This window comes from Musa acuminata, chromosome BXJ3-8 (genome assembly GCF_036884655.1).
Source record: "Musa acuminata AAA Group cultivar baxijiao chromosome BXJ3-8, Cavendish_Baxijiao_AAA, whole genome shotgun sequence".
NCBI lineage: Eukaryota > Viridiplantae > Streptophyta > Magnoliopsida > Zingiberales > Musaceae > Musa > Musa acuminata.
Genome location: NC_088356.1, coordinates 49145318 through 49161431, shown reverse-complemented (window position 1 = coordinate 49161431; position 16114 = coordinate 49145318). Strand labels below are relative to the sequence as shown.

Genomic DNA, 16114 nt, shown 5'->3' with positions numbered 1-16114 from the left:
TTAGATGTGTTACAAGGATCTACCAACTGCAAGCCAATCTAGCACTAAACATAAGATTAGTGGGAAAGAGAACATCTGGAAATATAATGAGATAAAACATTAACTGATAATGATACTTCAGCAATATTAGCTACATAGAGCACAATTAAGTTAATCAATGTTAACCTTCATCATCAAACAATAGACTATGGAATTAGATGGAAGCCTCTCCTCAAACAGGCAAACAGAAGTTACTGAACAAGGTACAAAACAACCATTCTCACAAGGTAAGGACAAAGTTAATGGCAGGAATTTAAAGCAGCAGACAACAAAAGCAGAACACAACTTTGTGACATGTGGTTTAGATACTGGACACAGCAACTGATAGTTGATATATCAATGTGCTATTTATTGTCTAAAATCCTAGATGTTTGAAATCCAGATACTGGCTGGAGGATAAGTAATAAGCAGCCTTACTTCAATTGCCACAACACAGTTAAAGGTTCAAAAGAACTTCTCATAATCTTGTGTTGGATGGTCCCAGACCTCCATGAATCCTACAAGTGAAAAATATTGTTAAAATTATAAAACAAAATGTTGTGTAGCAAACACTTAAAACAAACTTGGAAAACTATCTAATATGCTTCAATATCCAAACTTAATCATTCATGTAAAGCAATTTACAATGAATACAACCACACATCAGATGAATCCTCAAACAAAAAGAGAGAATAAAAAATTAAGTACAACAGTAAATACACTCCATTTTCACCAGCTTATTACCGTAACAAGTATTTCGAAACCATTACGAATTGAGCTTGGAAATATTTGTGCCAATATGCAAATTCAGCCTAACCCAATTCAGATGATCTGGCATACCTAGTGTTATGAGGTGAACATACTTGGACATGTTTTTGGCATGGCTTATCTTTACAAAATTTGACATAGGTTTTCAAATGACAAGAATTTTGAAAAATGCCTAGTATACGAGACTCTATACTGAGGTTGGGTCTAGGGACCCCTCAAGCTGCTATGTTCATGAAACTTGGTCACCTGGTTGTGAAAAGAGCAACCTCACTGTAATGCCATGACCCAACCTCACAATTGATTCCTACTAATACACACTGTACACAGATAGTGAACCAGAATTTGACAGCACTTAGTTGCACTCGTGTTAGTCTTGCATGTATTTAGTTAACATATAGGTTGTTTATGTACATGTACTAAAGGACTATTGCGAAGGAAACTGAACTTGAACTCAACCTTAGCAAGACTCTCCAGTTGAACTGCCCGCATCCACTATGTAACTGGCTAAGCCAAGGTGGGTTTCAGCTCCAATCATGAATATCCTACATGATTGGCCATTTGGACAGCTTCGTGCTGCTGTGTGTCACTACAAGATGCATGTGACAAGGCTTACTTTCACTCGGATGGTGGGAAGATTAATATGCATGGCAGGCATTTGAGGTGTTCCAAGGTCAACCAAGATTGCTAGATGGATTAGGCAAGGCTCAAGATACAATTTCACCACCTGGCACTTTCATATTTGGATTTGAAAGTGGAATCTAGCCCCAAGTCCCACTAAGCACTGGAACTGAGATGAAGGAAGACAGAGTAGGGGACTACTACTCATTCCAAGTTTTTTCCCTATCTTTTGTGTTGTACCAAAATTTTAGCTCTAATCTTATCTACTAAATTTAAATGGCTTTGCCTTCTATTTCATGAAAAGAAAAATCTCATGAACATCCAACAGTAGTAATAACTTGAATTTTAATATGTTAAAGAACTTTCAAAATTCAAATGATTGCAAAAATAAAAAGCTAACTGCTAAGAAAAGACTAATTTTGTGGGGGGAAAACAAAAATAGAAGTGAATTACTAGCACTAATCAAAGTTAACTCCTGAAAAATGATAATTTGTAAAGAAAACAACAAAAACTGCAGCAAATAATACAAACCTATATCTCCAAGAGATCCATATATTGAATCATCAACACCAGGAAACCCCTAAAAACAGACAAAAAAGAAAAAAAATAGCAGATTTATATTTGTAACAGGATTATATGAAAGAACAGAAAGATTATCTTCAAGAGATTAACTAGCAGAAGAAGAATTTAATCTGAAGAACAGGATTTCTGTTAACAAGCCATGCATATACCTCAGCACCATGAAGATCAATTCCAACTTGAAGGTTATTAAGGTCTGCTTGTACTGATGGGCTGCATGACATATCAGCTCCCAGGTAGTCAGAAATGGCTAGACTGTAGCTGTCCTGAATGACAGGAAGGTCATCTGAATGTGCTGTGTGGTTCATAACATTCTCTACAGGATATATCAATTCGTTCCTGCTTTATTACCACATCAGGAATAACTCATCTAGTGAGGGAGGAGTACAAATATTAAGGTCTAATAAATTCAAGAAAAAATGGCATAGAAATATCAAACATTCCACAAATTGACCAGCTATATGAAAAAAACTTACTTGGCCTTCGAAGGATTACAGGCATTCACTTCAATTGGAGAATCGTCTTCCAAATCAATTACTGGAATCACTTTGTCATCACCTGAAAGACGGTTGAAGTCATAAGTAACTTTGGCCTTGCTATTTATCGACAGGCCAAAATCAACCGAAAGTTGTTTCTCAGTTTCCAGAGGAGGAGCTGAAATATTACAATCATTCAAAAGAGGATCACTGGGAATCTCAGTTATCTCAGGAGCTTCCATTAGGTTCAGATCACAGATTTTAAATTAAGTTGGTTGGTTTTGCTTTACATCTTCCATCTCCATGAATGATTGAGCTTCAACTTTTGGAGGTAAATTGGCAGTGACTTGTTTCAATTGATCGATTGCCTCCATTTCTTCACTCTGAGGTGGCATCTCCATGAACAGGCTAGCCTGAGTTTGTCTAGAACCATCAAGCTGAGAGAATAGATTTTGCTGAGATGCAGTAGGCGAAGATGAGTTAATTTGTTTCTCGTGTTCCTCCTCTTGACTCACATGGTTAACAAACTTATCCTCCTTCCCTACATCTACCATCATAGCAGATGATGTTGAATGCAGGAGGTTCATCTGTGGCTCACAGGGAGACTCTATTGTTTCTTTAGAGGATTTGATATCAACATCACCAGAATTAGCTTGTTCTTCATATTTCAAATGGTCAGAGTGATCCACATGCGATTCTTTTAAGAAGCCATCAGTTGGAACAACATCTATAACCATCTCAAAATCTCCTTTAGGAACAACTTCAATCTTGTTTCCACCACCAGTACTGAGGCAATGGTCATCTGTAGGACCTTTATGTGACAGTGATGACCGCGGTCGCGTTGGCACTTTTGGAAAACCACTGAGCTTCAATAGATCACTACCATCATTGCTGAGAGAGGAAACACCTTCCTCGACTCCATCAGGCTTCACGGTTGAGTACTCTTCCGTGGAAATCTTTTTCTCTACTAACGCATCATGCTTACCACTCTTAACTCCTCCAGCTTCTGAATTCGAAGCCAACACTTCTTCTGCCCCTTTGTTCTCATCGGCATCCACTTCCGTGGGAACATCCTTCCTGGTACTGTTTGAGCTCGCCTTCGATCCAGCATCATCAAGCTCTGAACCAGATTCACCCACCACTTCTCCCTTCGAGTGCTGTTCATTTTCAGCGATACAGCTTCCCACTTCCTCGTACCCACTTAACCGATCTCTACGATACCCCGGGGCAAAGTCATCGTTGTCCTCCTCCATACTATCAGAATAGTCTCTGCTTCGTTCGTTCCACGGCCCATTTCTTTAACTCTCTTTACCCCAATCCGGACCATCATACGAATCTTAAAGAAATACACCCGTAATTGTTAAAACCAAGGTTTGCCGTACCGGTCCGTACCGCCCGGTACGGGCGGTACGTACCGGTCCGACAGGCCAACGGCACGCGGACCGTCCTGTACCGTATCGATACTGTAGCAATATCCCGTTATTGTTAAAGCCTATGTGACGCGGATCAAATTCGGTCTGAAACCCGATAAGAGTTGTTAATTGATCCAGATGGACCAATATCCTAATCGGATCTGATTCGGTAAATAGACCATTTAAAACGATGCCAAATGGATCCTTGTATCGTATCGGACGTATCATTCGTAGAAGTCCTAATCTAGAATATTGATCGTCTTTTCTCCTCTCCGGTCTATAGTCTTTTTGAGATTTGTCTGGAACCAAGATTTTATCGGTGGTGAATGATGAGTGGGGGGAGACCAAAGGTGGTTGGAAGATTAGATTTTGGAGGAATCTTAATAGCATTTTCGCTATAGGATTATGACAACCTTCCTGTAGTCTGACTATATATTATTGCACGCTCTCTCTGGTTCTAATGATACCCCCAAGGATGAAGCTGGAATGTGAACGAGATATCTTTCCCGTTGCTTCTCCCTACAACATCTGAAATCATTTTGAGGTGACATTATAATTTCTTCCCCTCCATCTTTAGCTTTTGTTTTTGGCTCCAACTAAAGTTAAAGCTTTTGTTTGTCTATTCCCTACTAATAGAATCCTCTCTCTTTTTTATTTCTCCAATTGTTGAAGCGGTGGCTCATCATTTCCCTGCAAAATTTGTTGTCTGTTTAGAACTGGTTTTGTTCTCTGTTTGCCATTAGAGAAGGCCTAAATTCTATTATTTATTATTGGACAACAATCTGCAGTGACAAAAAAAAAATTTTGCCACTTCCCCAGACAAGCAATACTTCTCCTGATAGAATTCTTCTCAGAATTGAACTTCTATGTTCATCTTACTGCTGCTCAGACTGATACAAATAACTGAAGAAGCTACAAATGAGGTCTATGTTATTGCAACTTTTGCGTTTAAATCACTTTTATCTTGGTGCAATTTTGATAATAGCAACTTCGACTTCACTTTTGCCAACGTCGGGATGAAAACATGATCCTTCTGATTACGCTGATGATCGCACGGAATTACATTTCAGTCTTATGTGAGACCCCTTTATGCCCTTCTTTCATGGTCATTTCGAATGAACAAATTGAAAGAAGTGATCTTTTAGATGAGAGTATGGCCGTGATAATTAGGCTCCAAGAAGATTTCTAAGAGGAAGAAAACCAGTAGATATGTACCCAAAGTCGGATTCGATTGCCTCCTATTCGAGGCAAAAATTAGGGTACCTTCTTTTTGTCCGAGAAGGGGAGGAAGAAGAGTCGGTGAGCGCGAGGGATGAAGAAGTACGGACTCTAGCTTCGATTTCCGCCGACGCAGAAGACCTCGAAGCCAGCTCCTCCTCGCCCTCCCCCTCCTACCTTCGCTTTCGGCGGCGGCGACGACGAGGATGACATCGAGAGGGAAATCTCACGGCAGGCATCCAATAACAAGTCTCTCCAGAAGGTTTCTTGAAATGGTTTCCTTATTCCTGGTATTGATGAGTAAATGAACTTGCGGATTGGTTGATTGATGGTGGAATTTGGTAGATCGAGGAGCAGCACAAAAAGCCAATGGAAGAGGATCCCTCGGTCTTTGACTACGACGGGATTTACGACGAGATGAAGGGGAAGATTGCGCACCCCAAGGTTCAGGATCGAATGGAGAGAACGGTACTTCACTTTTGCCTATGTTTGGATGAAAACATGATCCTTTTTATTACGCTGATGATCGCACGGAATTACGTTTCGGTCTTATGTGAGACCCCTTTATGCCCTTCTTTCATGGTTATTTTGAATAATCAAATTGAAAGAAGTGATATTTTAGATGAGACTATGGCGGTGATAATTGGGCTCTAAGAAGTTTTCTTGGAGGAAGAAAACAAATAGATATGTACCCAAAGTCAGATTCGATTGCCGCTTATTCGAGACAGAAATTAGGGTACCTTCTTTTTGTCCGAGAAGGGGAGGAAGAAGAGTCGGTGAGCAAGAGGGATGAAGAAGTACGGACTCCAGCTTCGATTTTCGCCGACACAGAAGACCTCGAAGCCAACTCCTCCTCGCCATCCCGCTCATGCCTTCGCTTTCGGCGGCGGCGACGACGAGGATGACATCGAGAGGGAAATCTCATGGCACGCGTTCAAGAACAAGTCTCTCCAGAAGGTTTCTTGAAATGGTTTCCTTATTCCTGGTATTGATGAGTAAATGAACTTGCGGATTGGTTGATTGATGGTGGAATTTGGTAGATCGAGGAGCAGCACAAAAAGGCAATGAAAGAGGATCCCTCGGTCTTCGACTACGACGGGGTTTACGACGAGATGAAGGGGAAGATTGCGCACCCCAAGGTTCAGGATCGAATGGAGAGAATGGTACTTCACTTTTGCCTTCGTTTGGATGAAAACATGATCCTTTTGATTACGCTGATGATCGCACGGAATTACGTTTCGGTCTTATGTGAGACCCCTTTATGCCCTTCTTTCATGGTTATTTCGAATAATCAAATTGAAAGAAGTGATCTTTTAGATGAGACTATGGCGGCGATATTTGAGCTCTAAAAGTTTTCTCATTGGAAGAAAACCAGTAGATATGTACCCAAAGTCGGATTCGATTGCCACCTATTCGAGACAGAAATTAGGGTAGCTTCTTTTTGTCCGAGAAGGAGAGGAAGAAGAGTCGGTGAGCAAGAGGGAGGAAGAAGTACGGACTCCAGCTTACATTTCCGCCGATACAAAAGACCTCGAAGCCAACTCCTCCTCGCCCTCCCCCTCATGCCTTCGCTTTCGGCGGCGACGACGACGAGGATGACATCGTGAGGGAAATCTCAAGGCACGCATTCAGGAACAAGTCTCTCTAGAAGGTTTCTTGAAATGGTTTCCTTATTCCAGGTATTGATGAGTAAATGAACTTGCGGATTGGTTGATCGATTGTGGAATTTGGTAGATCGAGGAGCAACATAAAAAGGCAACGGAAGAGGATCCCTCGGTCTTCGACTATGATAGGGTTGACGACGAGATGAAGGGGAAGATTACGCGCCCCAAGGTTCAGGATCGAACGGAGAGAAAGGTACTTCACTTTTGATCCTTTTGATTAGGTTGATGATCGCACGGAATTACGTTTCGGTCTTATATGAGACCCCTTTATGCCCTTCTTTCATGGTCATTTCGAATGATCAAAAGAAATACACCCGTTATTGTTAAAGCCTCTGTCACGCGGATCGGATTCGGTCTTAAACCGGATAAGAGTTGTTAATGGATCTAGATTGACCAATATCCTAATCGGACCAGGAATAAAGAAACCATTTCAAGAAACCTTCTAGAGAGACTTGTTCTTAGATGCCTGCCGTGAGATTTCCCTCTCGATGTCATCGTCGTCGTCGCCGCCACCGAAAGCGAAGGCAGGAGGGGGAGGGCGAGGAGGAGCTGGCTTCGAGGTCTTCTGCGTTGACAGAAATCGAAGTTGGAGTCCGTACTTCTTCTTCCCTCGCGCTCACCGACTCTTCTTCCTCCCCTTCTCGGACAAAAAGAGGTACCCTAATTTTTGCCTCGAATAGGTGACAATCGAATCCGACTTTGGGTACATATCTACTGGTTTTCTTCCTCTGAGAAATCTTCTTTGAGTCGAATTATCACCGCCATAGTCTCATCTAAAAGATCACTTTTTTCAAATTGTTCATTCGAAATGACCATGAAAGAAGGGCATAAAAGGGTCTCATATAAGACCGAAACCTAATTCCGTGCGATAATCAGCGTAATCGAAAACCCGATAAGAGTTGTTAATGGATCCAGATGAACCAATATCCTAATCGGACCTGATCCGGTAAATAGACCATCTAAAACGATGCCAAATGGATCCTTGTATCGTATCGGACGTATCATTCATTAGGTGGCAATCGGATCTGACATATTGGTATTTGGTTATTTTAATAAAAGAGAAGGGAAGATTGACGAGACAAAAAGAAAATTACACAAGCGGCTCTTTTTAGGATTTTGATAGCATACAACGATTAAAACGACGAAGCATCCCACACTGACACGAATCTTAAACAAAAATACACTCGTTATTGTTAAAGCCTCAGTCACGCAGATCGGATTCGGTCTTAAACCCGATAAGAGTTGTTAATGGATCCAGATGGCCCAATATCCTAATCGGACCTGATCCGGTAAATAGACCATCTAAAACGATGCCAAATGGATCATTGTATCTTATCGAACGTATCATTCATTAGGTGGCAATCGGATTTGACATATTGGTATTTGGTTATTTTAATAGAAGAGAAGGGAAGATTGACGAGACAAAAAGAAAATTACATAAGCGGCTCTCTTTAGGATTTTGATAGCATACAACGATTAAAAGGACGAAACATCAAACACTGACACGAATCTTAAAGAAATACACCCGTTATTGTTAAAGCCTCTATCACGCGGATCAAATTCGGTCTTAAACCCGATAAGAGTTGTTAATGGATCCAGATGGACCAATATCCTAATCGGACCTGATTCGGTAAATAGACCATTTAAAATGATGCCAAATGGATTATTGTATCGTATCGGCCGTATCATTAATTAGGTGGCAATCGGATCTGACATATTGGTATTTGGTTATTTTAATAGAAGTGAAGGGAAGATTGACGAGACAAAAAGAAAATTACCCAAGCGACTCTTTTTAGGATTTTGATAGCATACAACGTTTAAAAGGACGAAGCATCCCACACTGACACGAATCTTAAAGAAATACACTCGTTATTGTTAAAGTCTCTGTCACGCGGATCGGATTCGATCTTAAACCCGATAAGAGTTGTTAATGGATCCAAATGGACCAATATCCTAATCGGACCTGATCCTGTAAACAGACCAGTCGGAGGTTCTGCGGGAACAAATCCGAGAAGTCTAGGAGCTTACCAAAAGAATCTCGTCGGAACTCGCCAAGTGGATCGTCGTAAGTCCAAAAGTTTGACGGAAGTCCGCAGGGCGGAATTTGGTAGATCGAGGAGCAACATAAAAAGGCAATTAAAGAGGATCCCTCGGTCATCGACTGCGACGGGGTTTACGACGAGATGAAGGGGAAGATTGCGTGCCCCAAGGTTCAGGATCGAACGGAGAGAAAGTTACTTCACTTTTGCCTACGTTTGGATGAAAACATGATCCATTTGATTAAGCTGATGATCGCATGGAATTACGTTTCGGTTTTATGTGAGACCCCTTTATGCCCTTCTTTCATGGTCATTTCGAATGATCAAATTTAAAGAAGTGATCTTTTAGATGCGACTTTGGCGGTGATAATTGGGCACTAAGAAGATTTCTCAGAGGAAGGAAACCAGTAAATATGCACCCAAAGTTGGATTCGATTACCACCTATTAGATGTTGAAATTAGGGTACCTTTTTTTTGTCCGAGAAGGGGAGGAAGAAGAGTCGGTGAGAGCGAGGGATGAAGAAGTACAAACTCCAGCTTCGATTTCCGCCGGCGCAGAAGACCTCGAAGCCAGCTCCTGCTCGCCCTCCCCCTCCTGCCTTCACTTTCGGCGGCGACGACGACGACGATGACATCGAGAGGGAAATCTCACGGCAGGCGTCCAAGAACAAGTCTCTCTAGAAGGTTTCTGGAAATGGTTTCCTTATTCCTGGTATTGATGAGTAAATGAACTTGCGGGTTGGTTGATTGATGGTGGAATTTGGTAGATCGAGGAGCAACACAAAAAGGCAATGGAAGAGGATCCCTCGGTCTTCGACTACGACGGGGTTTACGACGAGATGAAGGTGAAGATTGCGTGCCCCAAGGTTCAGGATCGAATGGAGAGAAAGGTACTTCACATTTGCCTACGTTTGGATGAAAACATTAACCTTTTGATTAAGTTGATGATCGCATAGAATTACGTTTCGGTCATATGTAAGACCCCTTTATGCCCTTCTTTCATGGTCATTTTGAACAATCAAATTGAAAGAAGTGATCTTTTAGATGAGACTATGGCGGTGATAATTGGGCTCTAAGAAGATTTCTTAGAGGAAGAAAACCAATAGATATGTACCCAAAGTCGGATTCGATTGCCACCTATTCGAGGCAGAAATTAGAGTACCTTCTTTTTGTCCGAGAATGGGAGGAAGAAGAGTCGGTGAGCGCGAGCAATGAAGAAGTACGAACTCCAGCTTCGATTTCCGTCGGCATAGAAGACCTCGAAGCCAACTCCTCCTCGCTCTCCCCCTCATGCCTTCGCTTTCGGCGGCGACGACGACGAGGACGACATTGAGAAGGAAATCTCACGGCACGCGTCCAAGAACAAGTCTATCCAGAAGGTTTCTTAAAATTATTTCCTTATTCCTGGTATTGATGAGTAAATGAACTTGCGGGTTGGTTGATTGATGGTGGAATTTGGTAGATCGAGGAGCAGCACAAAAAGGCAATGGAAGAGGATCCCTCGGTCTTTGACTACGATGGGGTTTACGACGAGATGAAGGGGAAGATTGCGCACCCCAAGGTTCAGGATCGAATGGAGAGAACGATACTTCACTTTTGCCAACGTTTGGATGAAAACATGATCCTTTTGATTACGCTGATAATCGCACGGAATTACGTTTCGGTCTTATGTGAGACCACTTTATGCCCTTCTTTCATGGTTATTTCGAATAATCAAATTGAAAGAAGTGATCTTTTAGATGAGACTATGGTGGTGATATTTGGGCTCTAAGAAGTTTTCTCAGAGGAAGAAAACCAGTAGATATGTACCCAATGTCGGATTCGATTGCCACCTATTCGAGACAGAAATTAGGGTACCTTCTTTTTGTCCGAGAAGTGGAGGAAGAAGAGTCGGTGAGCAAGAGAGAAGAAGAAGTACGGACTCCAGCTTCGATTTCCGCCGACACAGAAGACCTCGAAGCCAACTCCTCCTCGCCCTCCCCCTCATGCCTTCCCTTTCGGCGGCGGCGACGACGAGGATGACATCGAGAGGGAAATCTCATGGCACGCGTTCAAGAACAAGTCTCTCCAGAAGGTTTCTTGAAATAGTTTCCTTATTCCTGATATTGATGAGTAAATAAACTTGCGGATTGGTTGATTGATGGTGGAATTTGGTAGATCGAGGAGCAGCACAAAAAGGCAATGGAAGAGGATCCCTCGGTCTTTGACTACGACGGGGTTTACGACGAGATGAAGGGGAAGATTGCGCACCCCAAGGTTCAGGATCGAATGGAGAGAACGGTACTTCACTTTTGCCTACGTTTGGATGAAAACATGATCCTTTTGATTACGCTGATTATCGCACGGAATTACGTTTCGGTCTTATGTGAGACCCCTTTATGCCCTTCTTTCATAGTTATTTCGAATAATCAAATTGAAAAAAGTGATCTTTTAGATGAGACTATGACGGTGATAATTGGGCTCTAAGAAGTTTTCTCAGAGGAAGAAAACCAGTAGATATGTACCCAAAGTCGGATTCGATTGCCACCTATTCGAGACAGAAATTATGGTACCTTCTTTTTGTCCGAGAAGTGGAGGAAGAAGAGTCGGTGAGCAAAAGAGAATAAGAAGTACGGACTCCAGCTTCGATTTCCGCCGACACAGAAGACCGCGAAGCCAACTCCTCCTCGCCCTCCCCCTCATGCCTTCGCTTTCGGCGGCGGCGACGACGAGGATGACATCGAGAGGGAAATCTCATGGCACGCGTTCAAGAACAAGTCTCTCCAGAAGGTTTTTTGAAATGGTTTCCTTTTTCCTGGTATTGATGAGTAAATGAACTTGCGGATTGGTTGATCGATGGTGGAATTTGGCAAATCGAGGAGCAGCACAAAAAGGCAATGGAAGAGGATCCCTCGATTTTTTACTACGACGGGGTTTACGACGAGATGAAGGGGAAGATTACGCGCCCCAAGGTTCATGATCGAACGGATAGAAAGGTACTTCACTTTTGATCCTTTTGATTACGCTGATGATTGCACGGAATTACGTTTCGGTCTTATATGAGACCCCTTTATGCCCTTCTTTCATGGTCATTTCGAATGATCAAAAGAAATACACCCATTATTTTTAAAGCCTCTGTCATGCGGATCGGATTCGGTCTTAAACCAGATAAGAGTTGTTAATGGATCTAGAATGACCAATATCCTAATCGGACCAGGAATAAAGAAACCATTTCAAGAAACCTTCTAGAGAGACTTGTTCTTGGACACCTGCCGTGAGATTTCCCTCTCGATGTCATCGTCGTCGTCGCCGCCACCGAAAGCGAAGGCAGGAGGGGAAGGGCGAGGAGAAGCTGGCTTCGAGGTCTTCTGCGTCGACAGAAATCGAAGCTGGAGTCCGTACTTCTTAATCCCTCGCGCTCACCGACTCTTCTTCCTCCCCTTCTCGGACAAAAAGAACGTACCCTAATTTTTGCCTCGAATAGGTGGCAATCGAATCCGACTTTGGGTACATATCTACTGGTTTTCTTCCTCTGAATAAATCTTTTTGGAGCCTAATTATCACCGCCATAGTCTCATCTAAAAAATCACTTCTTTCAAATTGTTCATTCGAAATGACCATGAAAGAAGGGCATAAAGGGTTCTCACATAAGATCGAAACGTAATTCCGTGCGATCATCAGCATAATCAAAAACCTGATAAGAATTGTTAATAGATCCAGATGGATCAATATCCTAATCGGACCTGATCCGGTAAATAGACCATATAAAACGATGCCAAATAGATCCTTGTATCGTATCGGACGTATCATTCATTAGGTGGCAATCGGATCTGACATATTGGTATTTGGATATTTTAATAAAAGAGAAGGGAAGATTGACGAGACAAAAAGAAAATTACACAAGCGGCTCTTTTTAGGATTTTGATAGCATACAACGATTAAAACGACGAAGCATCCCACACTGACAAGAATCTTAAACAAAAATACACTCGTTATTGTTAAAGCCTCAGTCACGCGGATCGGATTCGGTCTTAAACACGATAAGAGTTGTTAATGGATCTAGATGGCCCAATATCATAATCGGACCTGATCCGGTAAATAGACCATCTAAAACGATGCCAAATGGATCATTGTATCTTTTCGAACGTATCATTCATTAGGTGATAATCGGATCTGACATATTGGTATTTAGTTATTTTAATAGAAGAGAAGGGAAGATTGATGAGACAAAAAGAAAATTACACAAGCGGCTCTCTTTAGGATTTTGATAGCATACAACGATTAAAAGGACGAAATATCAAACACTGACACGAATCTTAAAGAAATACATCCGTTATTGTTAAAGCCTCTGTCACGCGGATCAAATTCGGTCTTAAACCCGATAAGAGTTGTTAATGGATCCAGATGGACCAATATCCTAATCGGACCTAATCCGGTAAATAGACCATCTAAAACGATGCCAAATGGATCCTTGTATCGTATCGGACGTATCATTCATTAGGTGGCAATCAGATCTGACATATTGGTATTTGGTTATTTTAAAAGAAGAAAAAGGAAGATTGACGAGACAAAAAGAAAATTACATAAGCGGCTCTCTCTAGGATGTTGATAGCATACAACGATTAAAAGGACGAAACATCAAACACTGACACGAATCTTAAAGAAATACACCCGTTATTGTTAAAGCCTTTGTCACGCGGATCAAATTCGGTCTTAAACCTGATAAAAGTTGTTAATGGATCCAGATGGACCAATATCCTAATCGGATCTGATTCGGTAAATAGACCATTTAAAATGATGACAAATGGATTATTGTATCGTATCGAACGTATCATTAATTAGGTGGCAATCGGATCTGACATATTGGTATTTGGTTATTTTAATAGACGTGAAGGGAAGATTGACGAGACAAAAAGAAAATTACCCAAGCGACTCTTTCTTGGATTTTGATAGCATACAACGTTTAAAAAGACGAAGCATCCCACACGGACACGAATTTTAAAGAAATACACCCGTTATTGTTAAAGTCTCTGTCACGCGGATCGGATTCGATCTTAAACCGGATAAGAGTTGTTAATGGATCCAATTGGACCAATATCCTAATCGGACCTGATCCGGTAAACAGACCAGTCGGAGGTTCTGCGGGAACAAATCCGAGAAGTCTAGGAGCTTACCAAAAGAATCTCGTCGGAACTCGCCAAGTGGATCGTCGCAAGTCCAAAAGTTTGCCGGAAGTCCGCAGGGCGGAATTTGGTAGATCGAGGGGCAACACAAAAAGGCAATTAAAGAGTATCCCTCGGTCATCGACTGCGACGGGGTTTACGACGAGATGAAGGGGAAGATTGCGCACCCCAAGGTTCAGGATCGAATGGAGAGAACGGTACTTCACTTTTGCCAACGTTTGGATGGAAACATGATCCTTTTGATTACGCTGATTATCGCACGGAATTACGTTTCGGCCTTATGTGAGACCCCTTTATGCCCTTCTTTCATGGTTATTTCAAATAATCAAATTGAAAAAAGTGATCTTTTAGATGAGACTATGGCGGTGATATTTGGGCTCTAAGAAGTTTTCTCATAGGAAGAAAACTAGTAGATATGTACCCAAAGTCGGATTCGATTGCCACCTATTCGAGACAGAAATTAGGGTACCTTCTTTTTGTCCGAGAAGGAGAGGAAGAAGAGTCAGTGAGCAAGAGGGATGAAGAAGTACGGACTCCAGCTTCGATTTCCGCCGACACTAAAGACCTCGAAGCCAACTCCTCCTCGCCCTCCCCCTCATGCCTTCGCTTTCGGCGTCGGCGACGATGTGGATGATATCGAGAGGGAAATCTCACGGCACGCGTCCAAGAACAAGTCTATCCAGAAGGTTTCTTAAAATGATTTCCTTATTCCTGGTATTGATAAGTAAATGAACTTGCGGGTTGTTTGATTGATGGTGGAATTTAGTAGATCGAGGAGCAGCACAAAAAGGCAATGGAAGAGGATCCCTCGGTCTTCGACTACGACGGGGATTACGACGAGATGAAGGGGAAGATTACGCGCCCCAAGGTTCAGGATCGAACGAAGAGAAAGGTACTTCAATTTTGATCCTTTTGATTACGCTGATGATCGCACGGAATTACGTTTCGGTCTTATATGAGACCCCTTTATGCCCTTCTTTCATGGTCATTTCGAGGTCTTCTGCGTCAAAAGAAATCGAAGCTGGAGTCCGTACTTCTTCATCCCTCGCGCTCACTGACTCTTCTTCCTCCCCTTCTCGGACAAAAAGAAGGTACCCTAATTTTTGCCTCGAATAGGTGGCACTCGAATCCGACTTTGGGTACATATCTACTGGTTTTCTTCCTCTGAGAAATCTTCTTTGAGCCTAATTATCACCGCCATTGTCTCATCTAAAAGATCACTTCTTTCAAATTGTTCATTCGAAATGACCATGAAAGAATGGCATAAAGGGGTCTCACATAAGACCGAAACGTAATTCCGTGCGATCATCAGCGTAATCAAAAACTCGATAAGAGTTGTTAATGGATCCAGATGGACCAATATCCTAATCGGACCTAATCCGGTAAATAGACCATCTAAAACAATGTCAAATGGATCCTTGTATCGTATAGGACATATCATTCATTAGGTGGCAATCGGATCTAACATATTGGTATTTGGTTATTTTAATAGAAGAGAAGGGAAGATTGACGAGACAAAAAGAAAATTACACACGTGGCTATTTTTAGGATTTTGATAGCATACAATTATTAAAAGGACGAAGCATCCCACACTGACACGAATCTTAAAGAAATACACTCGTTATTGTTAAAGCCTCAGTCAAAAGGATCGGATTCGATCTTAAACGCGATAAAAGTTGTTAATGTATCCAAATGGACCAATATCCTAATCGGACCTGATCCGGTAAATAGACCAGTCGGAGGTTCTGCGGGAACAAATCCGAGAAGTCTAGGAGCTTACCAAAAGAATCTCGTCGGAACTCGCCAAGTGGATCGTCGCAAGTCCAGAAGTTTGCCGGAAGTCCGCAGGGCGGAATTTGGTAGATTGAGGAGCAACACAAAAAGGCAATTAAAGAGGATTCCTCGGTCATCGACTGCGACGGGGTTTACGACGAGATGAAGAGGAACATTGCGTGCCCCAAGGTTCAGGATCGAACGGAGAGAAAGGTACTTCACTTTTACCTACGTTTGGATGAAAACATGATCCATTTGATTAAACTGATGATCGCATGGAATTACGTTTCGGTCTTATGTGAGACCCCTTTATGCCCTTCTTTCATGGTCATTTCGAATGATCAAATTTAGGTTTTTGGAGTTGGAAGTTAAGTCTGGCGTTAGCGA

General features: G+C 42.1%; 1 pseudogene; it reads right to left on the bottom strand.

Annotated features, from left to right (window-relative positions):
* Positions 1 to 452: 452 nt before the first annotated feature.
* Positions 453 to 4539, bottom strand: LOC135644270 (uncharacterized protein At4g26450-like; annotated as a pseudogene).
* Between the last annotated feature and the right edge of the window lie 11575 nt (positions 4540 to 16114).